This window comes from Nothobranchius furzeri, chromosome 17 (assembly GCF_043380555.1).
Source record: "Nothobranchius furzeri strain GRZ-AD chromosome 17, NfurGRZ-RIMD1, whole genome shotgun sequence".
NCBI lineage: Eukaryota > Metazoa > Chordata > Actinopteri > Cyprinodontiformes > Nothobranchiidae > Nothobranchius > Nothobranchius furzeri.
Window position 1 is genome coordinate 40,028,926 of NC_091757.1, and position 16,570 is coordinate 40,045,495.

Consider the following 16,570-nt stretch of genomic DNA (forward strand, 5'->3'; position numbering starts at 1 on the left):
GCACGTAAACAACTTATCACAGACTTGAAACCTGTGATATGAGTAAACAAGTGCAACGCTACACTTTAGCATGCAAGGTCCAAATCAAAGGGGTCTAAATAGGCTCTAATGTCCCAGACTCTTTATGACGCTGCATGCTTATTATCTTGGTTCTTCACTCGAGGTCAGTGAAATGAAAAGAGCCAGCTCACTGCCTCCATTAAGTACCGTGTCACAATCTGTTTTACAGAAGTAAACAGCTCGCAGCAACAGTAATGGCACATCCCTCCAGTGAAAAGAGAGCTTCCCAGGATATGGAGTTCGACAAAAGCTGTGTGGTTTTCTAAATATCATTTGTTTTTGAAAAATCTGATAAGGATTTCTCATGGATGCATCCAAATGAGCAATCATTTTGGGATGCAATTCAGACACGGCATTCTCTAGTTTGACAGTAAATACATAGACACATAGAAGATGCATATTTTTATCAGCCCACGGAAAAATCCTTAATCTATCCAAGGTGAATCAAACTCTTTACGAGTAAAAGCTTTCAAGTTTCTAGCATCTAGACAATTAAGTTGTTTGCTTTGGGTGGGATCTGATAATTATTTTTTGTCCAAATTCATTTTTTATGAGATTTGAAGGAAGTTGTGGCCACTTTAGAATAGGAACATTTTGTTCTCATCCAGTGAGCAGATCAACAAACAGGTTTTCAATGAAAAGCATAAACATGCAGGTTCAAGATGTTCATGTTTTTCCTCCCACATAAAAGATAACCATGAAAACACACAAATAGATTCTGCATGGCTGCATGGCAGTGCTGCCTTGCATTGAGAAGGTTGCAGGTTTGAATCCTAGCTATGGCCTTTTTGTTTGAAGTTTGCATGTTCTCCCCATGCATGTGTGGGTTTTCTCCAGGTTGTCTAGTTTCTTTCCACAGACTAAAACATGCTTATTAGATGAGTTCACAGCTTTATCTACATTTGTAAGTTGCTCTGGATAGCAGTGTTTTCAGAACAAGTAAACATTCAGTTGTTATTAATGTAGTAGTTGGTAAATGTAGTGCTTTGAGAGCTTAATATATTACCTCTACTTATGACCAATAAGCTGTGATACTCTATATAAATATAGAATATCAACCTGCTTGGTCTTTGGACGTTTAATCAGACGATTCTAGGATTCTTTGTTTGTTCAGGGATTGTAGAACACTTCGTCTTGATTCAAGAAGAGAGTCAGGTGTCATGATGTGAGGGTGGAGATGGCGGACCAAGTGTGGTGGAGGGTTCAGGAGGCAGGAAAGCAGGCACGGATGAAAAAATAAAAATGGTTTAATGGTGGAACGGGAGAGACGGGACAAAACACGCATGAACAAACAACAATGATCCGACGAGGACAGCAACAAGGAGGGAGGTATAAATACACAGGGAAATCAGGAACACATGGGCAGAGTAATGAGGGACAGGTGAGAACAATAAGGTTAATCAAAGCAGGAGAGACACAGTCAGGGAGGCTTATAAAAAGTAAGAATTTATTTTCCAAACAATTAAAAACATGATAAGTTAACTAATATTTACTGTGATGGATGGATCTAGATGGATGGAATGTGGCGTATGGTGACTATATGTGAATGTGATGTAATCAGAACTTTTGTATCTAGAATAACTGAGTTCTGGGTGTAAAAGGGAAGAATTTGGTTTGCGTTAAGCTATGAAGTTGATTCTTATCAAAAAGGCATCAGACGCTATCTGTCATGTCTACGTACCCCAAGTGGAGACTCTTTTGGATCCAAGATGTCAGGGGGTCGGGTGACCCCAAGGTACCAAAGTCCATAGGAAAACCGCAGTACGACCACATCAGTCCCGAGTCATCTCCAGGTCATGACAGGTTGTAACTAGTTGCGTCTCGAATGGATTCTCTCGAATCTTGCATCAGCTTTGATCTGCAGGAACCGTTTGCTGTGTCAGCAGTAGGCAGCTTTTAGCAGTGTTTTGGCAGCTGGCCAAAAATGCTCAGGGTTAAAGAGGCTTCGCTCCGGACTGCCATTCCGTAGGGCTCTCTAGAACTGAATGATGGAAAGCTGGAATGTGACTGCTGAATCATGTAATGAGTGTAATTACATGTTATTTAATAAGCCATAAGACATAGGATTCCATAGGAAATATGAAATCAACCTTATGGATCTGTAGGTACTGTTTAACCAGAAGATTGGAACTTTTTATTGCAGGGATTAGATAACAGCTTCGTATTAACTCAGAGACAACAGAAGAGAGAGAGTCAAGTTTAAAAGTTTAAAGATTTATTACTAAACAAATTAAACTAGACTAACTTTAACACTAAATGTAAGGTGTAACTAAGGTGAATGAGACGGAGAATGGTGTAATGTGGAATGTTGCTCAGAACCAGCAAATCCGAAGAAATTATTAGTTCTGATGGGAAATGAAGGTGATGTCTTCACGCTAAGCTTTGGTCGGGAGATTCATCAACACATTTGATGCCATTTCGTCGGCCTACATACCCTTTTGGAAGTCCCCATTAGACCAGGAATGTTGAGGTCCAGCTGGACCCTCTGGAACCGAAGCCGGTAGGAAAAGCAGCGGTTGCCGACCAGACCAGTCTGAGATACTTCCGGGTCACGAGGGTTTTGTTGGCATCTAGTGAGACCCAAAACTGGGTCGTGATGGTTCAGCTTTTATTCTGAAAGGAACCGTTGCAGCAGTTGGAACAGCAACAGATTTTATCCAGCTTGTCATTGGTTCTTTTGGCTGAAGAGGGAAGTTACGATTTGGCCACTCCGACAACTTCTCTAGAACGCTTTGAACTGGCGTTAAAGATGACGTGGGCATAGTTTCATACTTCGGATGTTTTGGTTTATGGTCGAATGAAAAGATGACAGGTTTACCAAGCACTACCAAAACCACGCCCATGCCAATCTGGCAGATTCTGATTGGATCAGTAAAGCAATGTGTCATCTCTTAACGCTACGTGAGATCAGTCCTAGTGGAACATTTAAAGTCATATTACTTATTATATTCTATAGGATTATAATAAAGTAATTAATATTTTGATTTCACAGATTGGTCACATCTTATTATTGATTAACACTTTGTTTGATTAGCTTTATTAAAAATAGAGTTCTTTGATTTATTAAAGGAGACATAACATGCTTTTAAGTTATTCCTTTTTACATCTAAATCCTTCAGTTGGGGTCTAAAAACAGTGGAACTGCAGTTCTTTGGTCTGATTTCCTCATTATTGTTGCTCTACAAACCCTCATCTACCCCTGTTCTGAGAAGTCTTGAGAACGAGCCGTTTTTGGGTACTGTCTCTTTAAACTGGAGGAGGAGCTGTAAACTCCTCCCCCCTCCGTAGTGCAGACCTGTACTCTCCTCCCCCAGTCGGACTTTGTAGTTCTATAGAGAAATCATTATTTAGCATAGCAGATTTAGCATAGCATATTAGCATTTTTAAAACAAGTGGGGAGAGTAGTTCATCAAGCTGTTTCAAGGCTGCTAACTCTCTCATGCATTTGTCTGTAGTCACTCACACACACCCGTCACGGCCGACGGAGGGACAAGCGAGCAGGCACGTGCGCGCACGCACACACACACACATCCGTCACGGCCAACGGAAGGGCAAACGAGCAGGCACGCGCGCGCACACACACACACACAAGGAATGCTGCTTGCTTATTTATTTCTATAAAAAATGTTTTGAAAATGATACAGCTCATTAAAACACCATTAAAAGAATATATTTTATTAAGATCTCTATCTCTCTCTATATATATTTGTATACATACATATAATTATAAATAATTTTATAAGTAGTCATATTTTATATTGGGTGTCTTAATGGCTGAAAATGGATAAAAAGCAGTTACATTTTAATTTAAAAATTTGAGATTCTAATCAAAAATAAAGAACATTCCTCCAAATGTTCTTTAATGTGATCATTATAATTCTAATGCTTACAACTTTGTTTTTATTGTCTGCAATGCGTAGCCTATATCTTTATTAAATATGTGTTTTGCTGTAAAGTGGTAATTCTCTCTAATGTGTACACAGAGGTGGCCATCAGTGCTGCAGTGAAATTCCCAAGATCAGTCTGCTTTGCTAACAAATATAGTTAAATCTTACCTGCATTCTAAATAAATACCATTAGGTGAAAACATCAGTAGGCATTGAGTTACTGATAAAATCCCTAACAGCCAGAATGGAAGAAGAGCATGCTGGGTCATCCTGGATCTGAGCCTGTTCTGTGTATTTACCTACAGGATACAATAAATGTCTACAAGGCTGAGTTTGGACCATTGCATCTAAAAGAAAACATACAATCAGTGATTTTTTTATTGTTTACATTAATATACAAATGTTCTAAGTATTAACCTCACAGCAAATAAGTAGAACAATATAATAAACAGGCTTTAGTAGTTAAACAGACGTTGTGCACACAGGTGCTTTGTGTCTCGGTGCTGGTGGTATCTAGGTCTCAGAGTCTGACTGATGCAGAGTTAGTTTTTATATCTGCAGTGAGACAAAAAACTAACCTCACTTCACTCAGAGATTGTTCTTTAAAACTCTATTAAATCCACTGTGTTGACGCACTTTAATGACTTTGTCACGCTGCATTTTAGCTGATATGGGACTTTATTTACTGGATGCTAAGATTACATCACACTCACGTAGAATAACACACAGGCTCTCTGCTGCTACAATCAGTGGAAGGTTATCATCTGGTGTAAAAGAAGGCGTTGATCAGAAACCACGTTTTATTCCACGAAAATCAGCCAAATCCACATTAATCTGGGTGCTGACTTTACTAGCATACTGTGCTAGCGATAGCAAGCCGGATGCTAACGCTTTAGTGCTGCTAATGCCCGTAAATCTAAAGTAACGTTTGTCGACATTTTAGAGTGATATGAAGCTTACCGCTCTGCTGCTGTGTCCCGTCGCTGCCACATTCAGATGGAAATGACTCCTTTTAGATAGATGAAGCCCTCAGTACTTAGCCACTAGCCTGGAGACACAACGAATGAACCACGCGCGTGCGCACGCACACACACACACACACACACACTCACAAACACACACACACTACTTTTTCTTCTGTGTTTTTTTTTAGCCATGAGTAATAAGACAGAAAAACCACGCCAAAATAAGTTTAGGAAGCCCACTAAGAATCTTAATAAAAGCATTTAAAATAAACCCCATACACAGTTGAGGAAACGTTGGTTTAAGTACCTAATATGAAGCGGTCGCTGCATAAGCAAAAACCTTTACTCTCTGGATCCCACAGCTTCATTTTAGCCCGATCACTAGCGCGTTTTATTGCAATGATCCAACGTTTGCGGCGCTCTGGATCTTGGGGAATCCTGTAGATGGCTCATCCCTTATGTCATCCGCATCTGTTCTGGCATCCTGGGGCACAACAGGAATCTATCATATTTCCCGTTTGATAGAGTTTTCTGACAATAACAAATAGCCCAGTTGCGGGTTACTGCCTGCCAAGATGGCGCCGTTTCGATTTGAACAGTTGCATGCCGGGAGAAGTGACGTCAACTCCCAGAGCTCTATAAAAATGAAATGCCAGGAAACAGTTTTTCTGGAAATCAAAATGCAACAGGTGATTAAATCTATAGCAATCATTCGTATTTGTCTTCTGAACATTAGTTTAGCTAAAACTGATTAGGGTCAAGATGCCCCGGTGGGGTAATTATTATCTGCAACAACTGATCTGAATTGAACTGATTATGGTTAAGACTTGTACTGTGCATGTGTTTCAAAGAAAATAAATAATGTCCATGTGTCACAGAAATGTATTAAAAAAACTCAAACATTACAAGGATGTCGGTCCGTGAAGCTGTTAATTAATGTGCAAAAAATGTGCTGTGAATGCAAGTGTCACAGCTTTTACCAACACACTTGAGAGACAAAAGAAGGGCAAAAGTTCAGAAAATTCATGGCCAACATCACAGGGCTTGGATTTTTCTGCTTTTGAGAGGCTCAGTGAGTGAATCAGTTATTTCTATTCAGAACTGTGCTGTAGTTTCTTTTCAGAGAATAATAAAAACCATAGTCTTCCTGGTTGAGTCAGAACAACTCTGAGCTCGATATAAAAATAATAAATAGCCTTCAGTTAGAAAAACATCTCTCAGTGAAGCTCTGATTGGCAATAAGTGTTGGAATATATTTATAATTTAGAATAATAAAAATTCTAATTGACAAAAAGTGAATCAAACACACTGCCGTAGCCTTTAGCTGCAGGCTAAACAGTAAACAGGAAGGAGTTTTGAACTAACATGCTCACAAAACGCCTCACCTGGTGAAAGGGAGTGGAATGTGGCCTGGATGCAAAAAGACACGATGTTTCTGAACCAGCTGTGATGCTATCTTCAGCTTGTTGTTTGTAGGGAATCAAATCAGGAGCCGTCAGTGTCCATCAATGGATGGCAAAAGAGAACCCAGTTATTAAATATGCCCCTTTCTGACACCCAGCGAATGGCAAAATTTGACTAAACCACCAAGGTACACAAAAAGAAATAAAATTGGATTGACTTTAGTAGCATAAAAGAAAAAAGACCAACACCATGCTGTGAACAAAAATCCATTTTGCTGCACAAATCACTTCATAACTCTGTCTCACATTCCAATCCACTTTTGGCACACACAAATTCTTATTTTTTCTTACTCATGATTCAGTTCCAAAGCAATGAGAAAAAGATTGAGTACAGAAGAGCTCTGTTCCCAGCTGAGTTCAGAGCAGCGCTGGCATTTGCCTCAAAACCTTGACAGCAGAGATGAGAGGGAGAGGAAGGGAGATGTTATTTGTGCCTGTGGTAGTAACAGAAGCCAGACGGCCGTGGTGATGTAAGAAGAACTGAATGGCAACTTGTCTGATAAAAAGTAATAGTGCCCTCATTTTAGGAGCTCACACTTCATACCATGGCTTGAATAATCACGACTCATCGATTCTGAGAGAGGTCTGCTGCCAGTGAGCAGACGCTGGTAGAACAGCAATTTACCCAGGAGCTTTCTCCAAATCCTGCAGAAGCTTCTGTAAACAAACACTCCTCTGATTGCCAATCCTATAATACTTTTGGATTTCTCGCATCCCTGCAGCCTGGATCAATGAGTAGGTCAGCAAGAAGGATCAAGACATATTTTATTAGATCCCAAAAGTAGACCAAGATCCACCAGCATGTAATAAAGTCACTGTGAAACACTTCAGAACTTTCCCTTTCAGATTCCTGTCAAAGCTGCTCCTCTCTTATCAAGTTTTTGTGGTTAGCTTTGTTAAGACAGCATTTTCAGTGTTTTGGGGACTTCAGTGTCGTTGCCCATTGGGGGGCATGGCTACCCCTGGTGAATTGCCCATAGGTCCCCTGCTTGTAAGTCTGGTATGGGCTTAAATAAGGGCCATAATGTTTGTGTAGTTAAAAGAAATATTTGAAATTGAAAATATGTAAACTGAAAGCAAAAGTCAAATTTTTAGAGTGAACTTTGAAAAAGAAAGACTTGGATTTAAAATAAAATCAAACGTTTGGAATATTTGTAAGAACTGAAACCCCAATGGTATTTTTATTTAGAATTTTTCTGAGTAAATTGTACTGAAGAATTTTCAGTAATTTTATTTTTAATTATTTATTATTATTATTATTTTAATCCATTCAGTCTCAGATTACATTTTTTCACATTCAGATCTTTTTAATTAATGTACAAAAAATTTCTTCAGGTTCAGATTTTTCTTTCAGCTTCAGATTTTTTTTTTCACTTTCGGATCTGTATTTTTCAGTTACAGACTTTTGGCCCTGTTTTGGCTTGGTGGGCGTGGCTACACAGAGAGGGGCGGGGAATCATGAGTGACAACAGGCCGCTGGAGGCTGAAGACGGTCCATTTTTTCATGTTGCCTTCAGGAAACCTGGAAATAAACATAATTTATTAAACACCTCCTGCACTGTATTATTTGATCACGGTTAGATAAAATGTCATGCATAACTGCTTAAACTCAGTTACTAAAGCTCTTTCAATCAGTAATGTGTACAAATTACGCTGTGACTGATCAATCATGAGAAGTTTTCCCAACCACTACGTGAGAAATGGTCATTTCCCATACTCTCAAAGTAGCGTGCGTGGGCGCTGCTGTTGTGCCTCAGGAAGCGATGGCGTCATCTTCTAACAACACTGTTGGCGCGAACAATCAGGTGAGTGTTTAAGTTTGGAAAAGTTACACTGCAGTCTGTGAATACTAAGAATTTACGAAGTGGCTTTTGTTACAGTTAAATGTAAGATTCATTTTTCGGCTATTCTGTTTTTTTATTTAATTTTTATGGTTAAATCAGTAGCAGTGTTAGCACGGGCAGACAGGGCAGTTGCCCGGGGCGGCATTTTTTCATGACACAAAAGGGACGCACAAGCGCTGAGTAAAAAAAATAAAAAAGAAAGAAATCTGCGCCGCACCAAGGTTTTCTATTCTATCTGTCATATCACAGATTGGAAACAGCAAGTTGGCGCCCCCTGCAGCTGCAGGCGCTCCTGCTGACTGAGAGGGTTCAGGTGGGTGCACCGTGTGTGTAAGAAGAAGAGGAAGGGGAGGGGTGCGACAGGGGAATTCACCTCTGGGTCTTTCCCAAATGAAATGAGCGGGTAGGGGCTGAATCAACTGTATTAACATGGCTAAAGTCAACCACATCTTGATGTTCTTCCATTTAACGTACATTTCATTCATAATATCATAAACACAGGCCTATCATTCTTTCAGGTTTTTCTGAATTGTGTGAAATGACCAAATAAAAAAGGAAAAACAAAACGATTTTGTGGTCACCCCCCCATCAAGGACAAATTGTTTAGTCCTGACTAAAGGAAACTTATTGAGTCAAGAGCCAAACAGAAGAGATGAACATAAAAAAGCTAAAACCACCACTCAGCGCTTGTGCGTCCCTTTTGTGTCATGAAAAAATGCCGCCCCGGGCAACTGCTCCGTCTGCCCGTGCCTAAAACCGCTACTGATTTCACCATAAAAATTAAATTAAAAAAACAGAATAGCCGAAAAATGAATCTTACTTTTTACCGTAACAATAGCCGCTTCGTAAATTCTTAGTATTCACAGACTGCAGTGTAACTTTTCCAAACTTAAACACTCACCTGATTGTTCGTGCCAGCAGTGTTGTTGGAAGACGACGCCATCGTTCCCTGAGGCACAACAGCAGCGGTTTTAGTGACGGACCAGCCCCTTTGTCTTGGTTTGGAACACAGTGCAAGCTGAGACAACAGCAAATGTCAAAGCTCTAAACTGATTGTACAAAATCAAGCCCTCTACAAGCTTGTGAAAAACAGCCGGTTTTCACCTGTTACTGTTACTGCCTGAAGGAAAAGTTAAATAAAATAAAATCAACTGATCCTACGGCTGTTTCTTGAATGGAATCCAGTTAACATCTTCATGTTGAGGGCCCATCCCTTTTAAGTGGGGAATTGTACAAGAAAATCACTCAATATCTATCTATTTTTGTTAAGCAAATGGCACTTTTCCCTTTTTTGTAACTTTTATGAATTCCAAGAAAAAAATAATGCTGTTGATGAACACGACACAAGAAAGTGTATTTCCTTGGGCTTCTCATTTGAAATTAATTATAATTTACATTTGTTATGCTGTGTGCACACCGGAATACCCTGTTGCTTCTATCACTACATGTAAAGACTGCAGAATAACAAATTCATGTGAAACATTTTAAAGGCCGAAAATTTCCTGGTGTGTCTAAATTGCAAATGAGTTGAATGCACGTTTCGAGAGACCTTTTTCTTTTTGAACACTTACAGCAAGTACATTTAATCCTTAAAGTCATATGATGTGGATTCTTAAACATTCCCTGCACTTTCCATAAGTGGAAGAAGGAAACACTCTTGAATTAAAACACTCTTTATGTCAAAAAATGAGCAAGTGACTAAACCGGTGCAGGAGGAGAGCTGATCCTTTTGGGAATAAAAGATTGTAGTTTAATGCAAATATTTTGAACAGTTCACAGCGCTCAGACCTTTCAGCTGCTTTATGCTCCACATCTCTGATTATATTAAAAAAAAATCCAGCAGGGTTTATATAAAGAAATCTTCTATTTTAGTGAAATCGTGCATCCTTGAGATGCTGGAGTTGTTATATAACTGTCCAAATAGAGGGTTTTATTCATGTTACTGAATATGTACTGTGAGATCCACTCAAACAGAGGTTAATGATTAGTCAATGAACTAGTGGCAAATCTATATGATCCCTAATTTTGATGTCATTAGTTCATATAGAATTGATTTAATTTCTCAGGAAGTTTATGCCTTCTAGCAGTGGTGCAGAGACAGAAAAAAAATGTTTGAATAAGAAAAAACAAAGAAAAAAGATCTATAATGAAAATTATTTTTAAAACAACATTAAATATATAAGGACAAATGTGAGTAAAAGATGGATAAAATAATTTTTACATTATAAATTATCTTACACTCAAAAGGTAGAATCTGCATTTTTTTAGGAGGCTCAGAAATTCCTGAGTATATGCCAATTGTGTGTGGGTGACGGTGGCACAGGAGTTAAGTGCTCACCCCGTAATCGGAAGGGTGCAGGTTCGAGCCCCGCTCAGTTTGTCGCTGTCGTTGTGTCCCTGGGCAAGACACTTAACCCACGTTGACTGCTGGTGGTGGTCGGAGGGACCCGTGGCGCCAGTGCTTGGCAGCCTAGCCTCTGTCAGTGTGCCCAGGGCCGGATTAAATAAATGGACTACACGAGGCAGGCTGCATTTTTTGCCCCCCCCCCCCCCCCCTCGATGTTATTTAATGAATTGAAATCTGAAACTTACCAAAGTTACTTATAAAAGTCCATTCACATTTTACATAGCCTGGTCTGTGGTTACAAATTGGTTGTTTGTATGCCAAAATAAGTCATGTGTTGTATGTTAAACATTATATCAGACAATTTTTTTTATATTAATAATGTATACGTCATTACCCAGCTGTATTAAATGCTAATAAATTATCCTCATCTTATCTGGTGGGAGTGTCATTGTCAAGGCGGTAGTATCAGTAAATAACCACTAGGTGTCATTAAACTTTGTAAACAGAGCAAATATGTTTATCTTATTTGCTCTGTTTACATTTAATCACTACATTTAATGAAAAAGATTTTCTGCAAAATACCAATAACTTACAACATGTATAAATGTTGACAAATTAATCACATGATGGTGGAAAGACATTCAAGAATAAATAGATTAATTTGAATGGATTGAAGCATGTTTTAAAGGCACAAAAACAAACTATAAACACGCAGCCTAAATTATTACAGTATAAATTTAATACATTCTATAATCTTAAAAGAAAGTATTTTAATAAAATGAAAATGTTATCTTAAGTTTTGATCTTGCATTATGCTTGTTCAGGCTGTTGTTGCCTCTGCTGAATCAGAAAATCTGTGTCAATTTTCTGAATGTGAACTTATTGTTTGTTATGCAATTTGAACATTAATAAAAATATTTAAAAATTAAAATTCAGAAAACCAGCAACACTTACCAAGGAAGCCATTTAGCATTCTCCACTCCGGGATAATCTTCAGCTTTCCAATATCACAGACCTCAATCACAGCAGAAAAACGTCTAAAGAAATGTTCCTTGGTTAAGCTTCGGCTTATGTCTCCATATTTCCTCTGTGATGCAGAGGAATATCCAATATTTTGAGAGGGATGGTTTAGTGCAAAGTACTCACGCATCCTGTCATCAATTTGGTACCACTTTGCAGGATCAGATGGGTAGCTAGCTGTTAACACCCTTTCTGGGTCTAGAGGCTCCTGCTGTAAGACTACATTGGGCTCACTTCTGGCTGGCTGCTGTTCTTCCAGTTCGTCCTTCTGTGAAGGCGTTGATGTTGATGGCGTTGGCGATACAGCGTCTTCAGCCACATTTCCCGTCGCATCTTCCACCGCCTCTTCGGACCGTGTCTCCTCTGGGTCTGGCTCGGGCCCGGCCTCTGGCTCTGCTGACTCGAGCAGGTTCACAGCTGTCTGATGGCTGCATGAGCAGCCCAACAGAAACTTCTGTAAAGCCCCCCACTGTCTCTTCTTTAGTTCCTCTTCATTTTTTTTCTTTTTATGTTTTGCCGCACCCGAAAACATCATGAAAGTTAGCCTACTCAAAAACACCTGCTAGCTTTGTTGTGTCCCGCTCTCTCTGACTCTGAACGCTTCTCTGACGTCCTTAATTGGGTATCGCCCAAGTTGTAGGCTACTGTCATGGGGTAGTGTTAATGTGACGTAGCTAATGCAACAGTCTATGGTTAAGATGAACATTGTCACTATTTTTAGTTAATTAATAAATATTGAAATAAATTGTAGATAGGAGTCCTATCCACAAATTCTATCATAGGATATTTGTACATTTAATTTTTAATTTATTTATTTTTTTTATTTTGTCCCTCTGTCTGGGCCCCATCCAGCCAATCAGGCCCTAGGCACGTGCCTACTTTGCCTTTGCGTTAATCCGGCTCTGAGTGCGCCCCAGGGCAGCTGTGGCTACATCATAGCTCATCCCCACCAGTGTGTGAATGAGTGAATGACTGTGTTGTAAAGCGCCTTGGGGGTTCCAGGACTCTAGAAGGTGCCGTATCAAATACAAGCCATTTACCAATTAATATTTAGTTTAAACGTCACTGCTAAGAAAACTAACCCCTGCATCTAGCCTTGTTTGTACAAACAAATAATAAATAAATACACAGTGGCATCGCCACCTCTCTCTGCCTGACTAACTTTTCTAGACAGTGTTTGTGTTGAAGACTGACAGCCTTGTTTCAACACTGTGCAGCGTTATCCATAAACACAGACAGATGACCTCCTGGGTCTCCATCTTGACTGACCCCAGGTTTGTGTTTTTTCATCATGGCCACCGTGGAGTAAGCTCATCGTGAACCCTGCCAGACTGAGCATCGTGCGAGCAGCTCTGTTGCTAAGCTGCAACACGTATTTGGAAACCGTCGCTGAGGCAACAGTGATGGATTAGAATGTGATGGGATCATTTGTAGATATGGAGCGTTTACTTTTACCATCACAGTGAGCTGTCATCACCCCCCACCCCTGTTGAAAACAAAGAGTCATTCAGCAGATGTTTAGTTTAGAAGTGTTTTTTTCCCACTCCAACAACTTGAAACATGACTTTCAGACCCTCATTAGGCTTTGTTTGGAGATTATTTGATAGCTAATTAATTACAGTCAGTGGGCAAGAAGTTAAAATGCAAAGTTCAAAACTGTTCTGCTGATGTTTGTTTTCTTCTTTAAATATTAAACTGCATCAAAATTAAAGAGGTGCACTGTCCTCCCCTTTTTAACACTGCAGATTACAAAAGAATCATCAAAGTGTGACCTTCATGTTCAACACCAAATAAATAAAACACACTCTTCTCCTGCAGTATGAGCCCATTGAGGTAGTTTGACAGTTTTTTCCCTTTTATTTTCTTGCAGAAAACAAAATATCAAATTATTTCAAAGGAATAAAGAAAAAGCACCAAATCTCACCACAGATGGAAACCCAAAGTCAATATCTCCCAGCGCCAATCAAGAAAATAAATAATAAATAACAGACTAGATGACTGTGTGCAGCTGAGAGTTACTAATCACTGCACTAGATGGCAGTAGATGGTCAAACCAGGCTAGCTTGGCCAATTAGTAAACCTGGATCATTTATAAAAAATAAAAAATAAACATCCAAGAGACACACTTTTCACCTGATTGTTTTGTCTGATTTGTTGCACGATTGGCTTTAAAGTACTTAACAGCAACCTTCAAAGAACGGCAGTAGCATTGTCAATAGAGCCGTTTACCATCCTTTTCCTGGAAATGGTGCATTCATCCTTTTGTATTCTTTTGCTATCTGTCCTGAGCTCTGGTAATGCACACATTTCCCACTGTGGGATCAATAGTCTTGTCTTGTCTTATCTTAAAATGATAGATTGTGTTCTTTTCACACATCTTCCATGGGAGAAACTTTCATACATGTGTGTGATTGCTGTTTGGGAGGACTTTATGATGTTCATTCGACCCCAATTATAGTTATCATTTACATTTACTGGACTGCATGGCCCATGCATCAGCAGCAGCAAGGTGCAACAATGATCCAGGGGTCGTAAAACAAGGTTATTTAATAAACCTTGACCTTCAGCTCCAAATGTACCAGAATAAGTCTTGAGATTTTGATCAGATCACACTAATGCTGACTGGATTTGACAGATCCCAGGTGGTGAATTCTGGACCCTTAGTGTATGAAGGATTGTTTTCCTTTTATTCTGAAACCTGACTACCTGAGAGTCCCAGGACACACTGTGTGAAAACACCTGGCTTAGGCCTCACTGGTACAGCAGAAGTTTGTGCTGAGGTGACTGCACATTTAAAGTACTGGTCGTGATAGAACAATCCAGAAAAGACAGTGAGGAAGTTCCAAGACTAAATATTTCTAATCAGGAATAAGAGAACCAGGTGTCGCATTTAATAGGAAACAGTCTGAAGCCAAACATCCAAACACAAACATACACAAAACTGAAGTTCAGAGAGTCGAAATGGCCAAACATCTATTTACATGAGGCCAAGGCCTTTCCTCGGAAGTCACGTAGCTCTGATGCTCGTTAATTATTCAGAAATGTAAGCATTAAATTCCACTTGAACAGAAGAGTTACAAAATAATTCACCCCCTCAGAGTTTTCATGAATGTAAACTAGATCTATTAAACCTAAAATGTTTTTTGAACCAAGCTGTAAACATGTTTATTTCTGCTATGAAATTGGCATTTTTAACATGGAAGTCAATGAGGATTTGCACACTTCTGGTGCCAGCCCCTAGTGGATGAGGGTGGAACTGCACGTTTTGCCATTTCCTTGTTGACTTCATTTTGACCCCAGCTACCATACATAGTTTAGCATTTTTTAAATTTGGTTAAATTTTACTATCGGTCTTTTATGTCTTCAATGACATAAAGTAAGAAATATTTTATCATTTATATTTCCCATATAACCCTCCCATGGCCTCTACAGCAGAATGAATAATGCAAGCCTAGATCATTAACCAGTAGGAAGTGTAAGGAATGAATGGAAGTCAACGGGGCTATAAAAGTTATTTGCTGGTCTCCTTTACGGTTTCAGGACCTGGAGAACTTCCTGTAATTGAAAACCATGAAAAGCGTGCTCCACAGTGGCTAAAAAATAGATTGTGACATAACATCACAAAGCATTGTGGCATGTAGCCCCAGAGGTGTGCATTTTGCATGGGTGCTTATGGGTCTGAATTGCTCCTCTCATCTCAAAGTTGGAGTTTTGTCTCCTAAAGATGTTCAAACGGGAATGAACTAATCACCTCTTTTGAGGGTTGTGCAATTTAGACTATTGATACCCAGATTGGGACATTTTTCATCCAATTTCCAAAACCGTGTAAGGTCCACGACAACATTAAACAGCTGGAAAGTGAAGAGGCCGAGCTAAAGTGATGGCAGTGATTATGCGGAAGAGCAGTGTCAAGCAGATCAAGAGGTGCACTTGGTGCACTTATATTTGTTCCATATATTTTGCCGTTGGAAAATTTCCTGCATCCAAGAAAAAATGAGCCGATACTATCAACGCTCTAAAATGTGGAGTTATCCAGGAAGCAACTGTGTGAACAAAGAAGTCCAAAGGTGGACGAAAGATGCTTTTGACCAGAGGTGGGTGGCATGTAAAACGTAGTGAGACAAATAATGACCTAAGGGTAAAAAAAGTACTTTGGGGAAATGTTACTTGAGCACTGTCGGTAATGAGTACGGTAACTGTTTGAGCATAAAAGTTAGAATTTTGTTTCTGTCGATATGTTTTTATCAACGCCCAAGCGCTCCGTGCGTGTTTTTTCTGTGGGCTAATGTGGTTCTTTTGTCTAGCACTAGCACCCAGCAGCACTGTGCCGTCAACTGTAAAGTAGACTATTCTGCTGTCTGACCATGAATGAGAATATCTGACCTTTGACCTTGAACAGGCAGTTCATGCTGGAAAATCTTCTAATGCGGCTGAATTAAAAGAATTCTGTGCACACTGGCTATCGCTTGTTTTTGTATTTAAACGAAAAACAAATGACACCCTCCCAAACAAATGTTTAGAATTGACACAGATCTAATTACGCTTATGAAAACATTGTGACAGAAACCAGCTGATAAGACTGCGGCTCGGCTTCAGACAGGATAATTGTTTCAGCTTTTGACTTCTTGTGGCTTCTGATAATTCTGCAGTCAGACTGAACATCTGGCAGAGCTGTCCTCGTTTGTTTTTAAATGTCTTCTGGGTCTGTTTTTAGAAGTCCCACATTATGTGAATTCTTCTCATCCCCGCCAGCTCAGAGAGAAGTCAGAGGTTTTGGTGGTTGGTCGGTTACCAAAAATAACACTGGAGGAACAAGTTGTTTAGCATCTTCAGCTGATATCAGTTGTGGTTTTACACAGAGCTTAGTGTTGTGGAACACTGGTTCCCTTGTGTGCAGGTCAGGACCCGTGGGGTTCTCAAGGGTTATTAGGAGACAAAAAATAAAACTTCATCTCATCTTTAATAAACAAAAACATCCCAATTT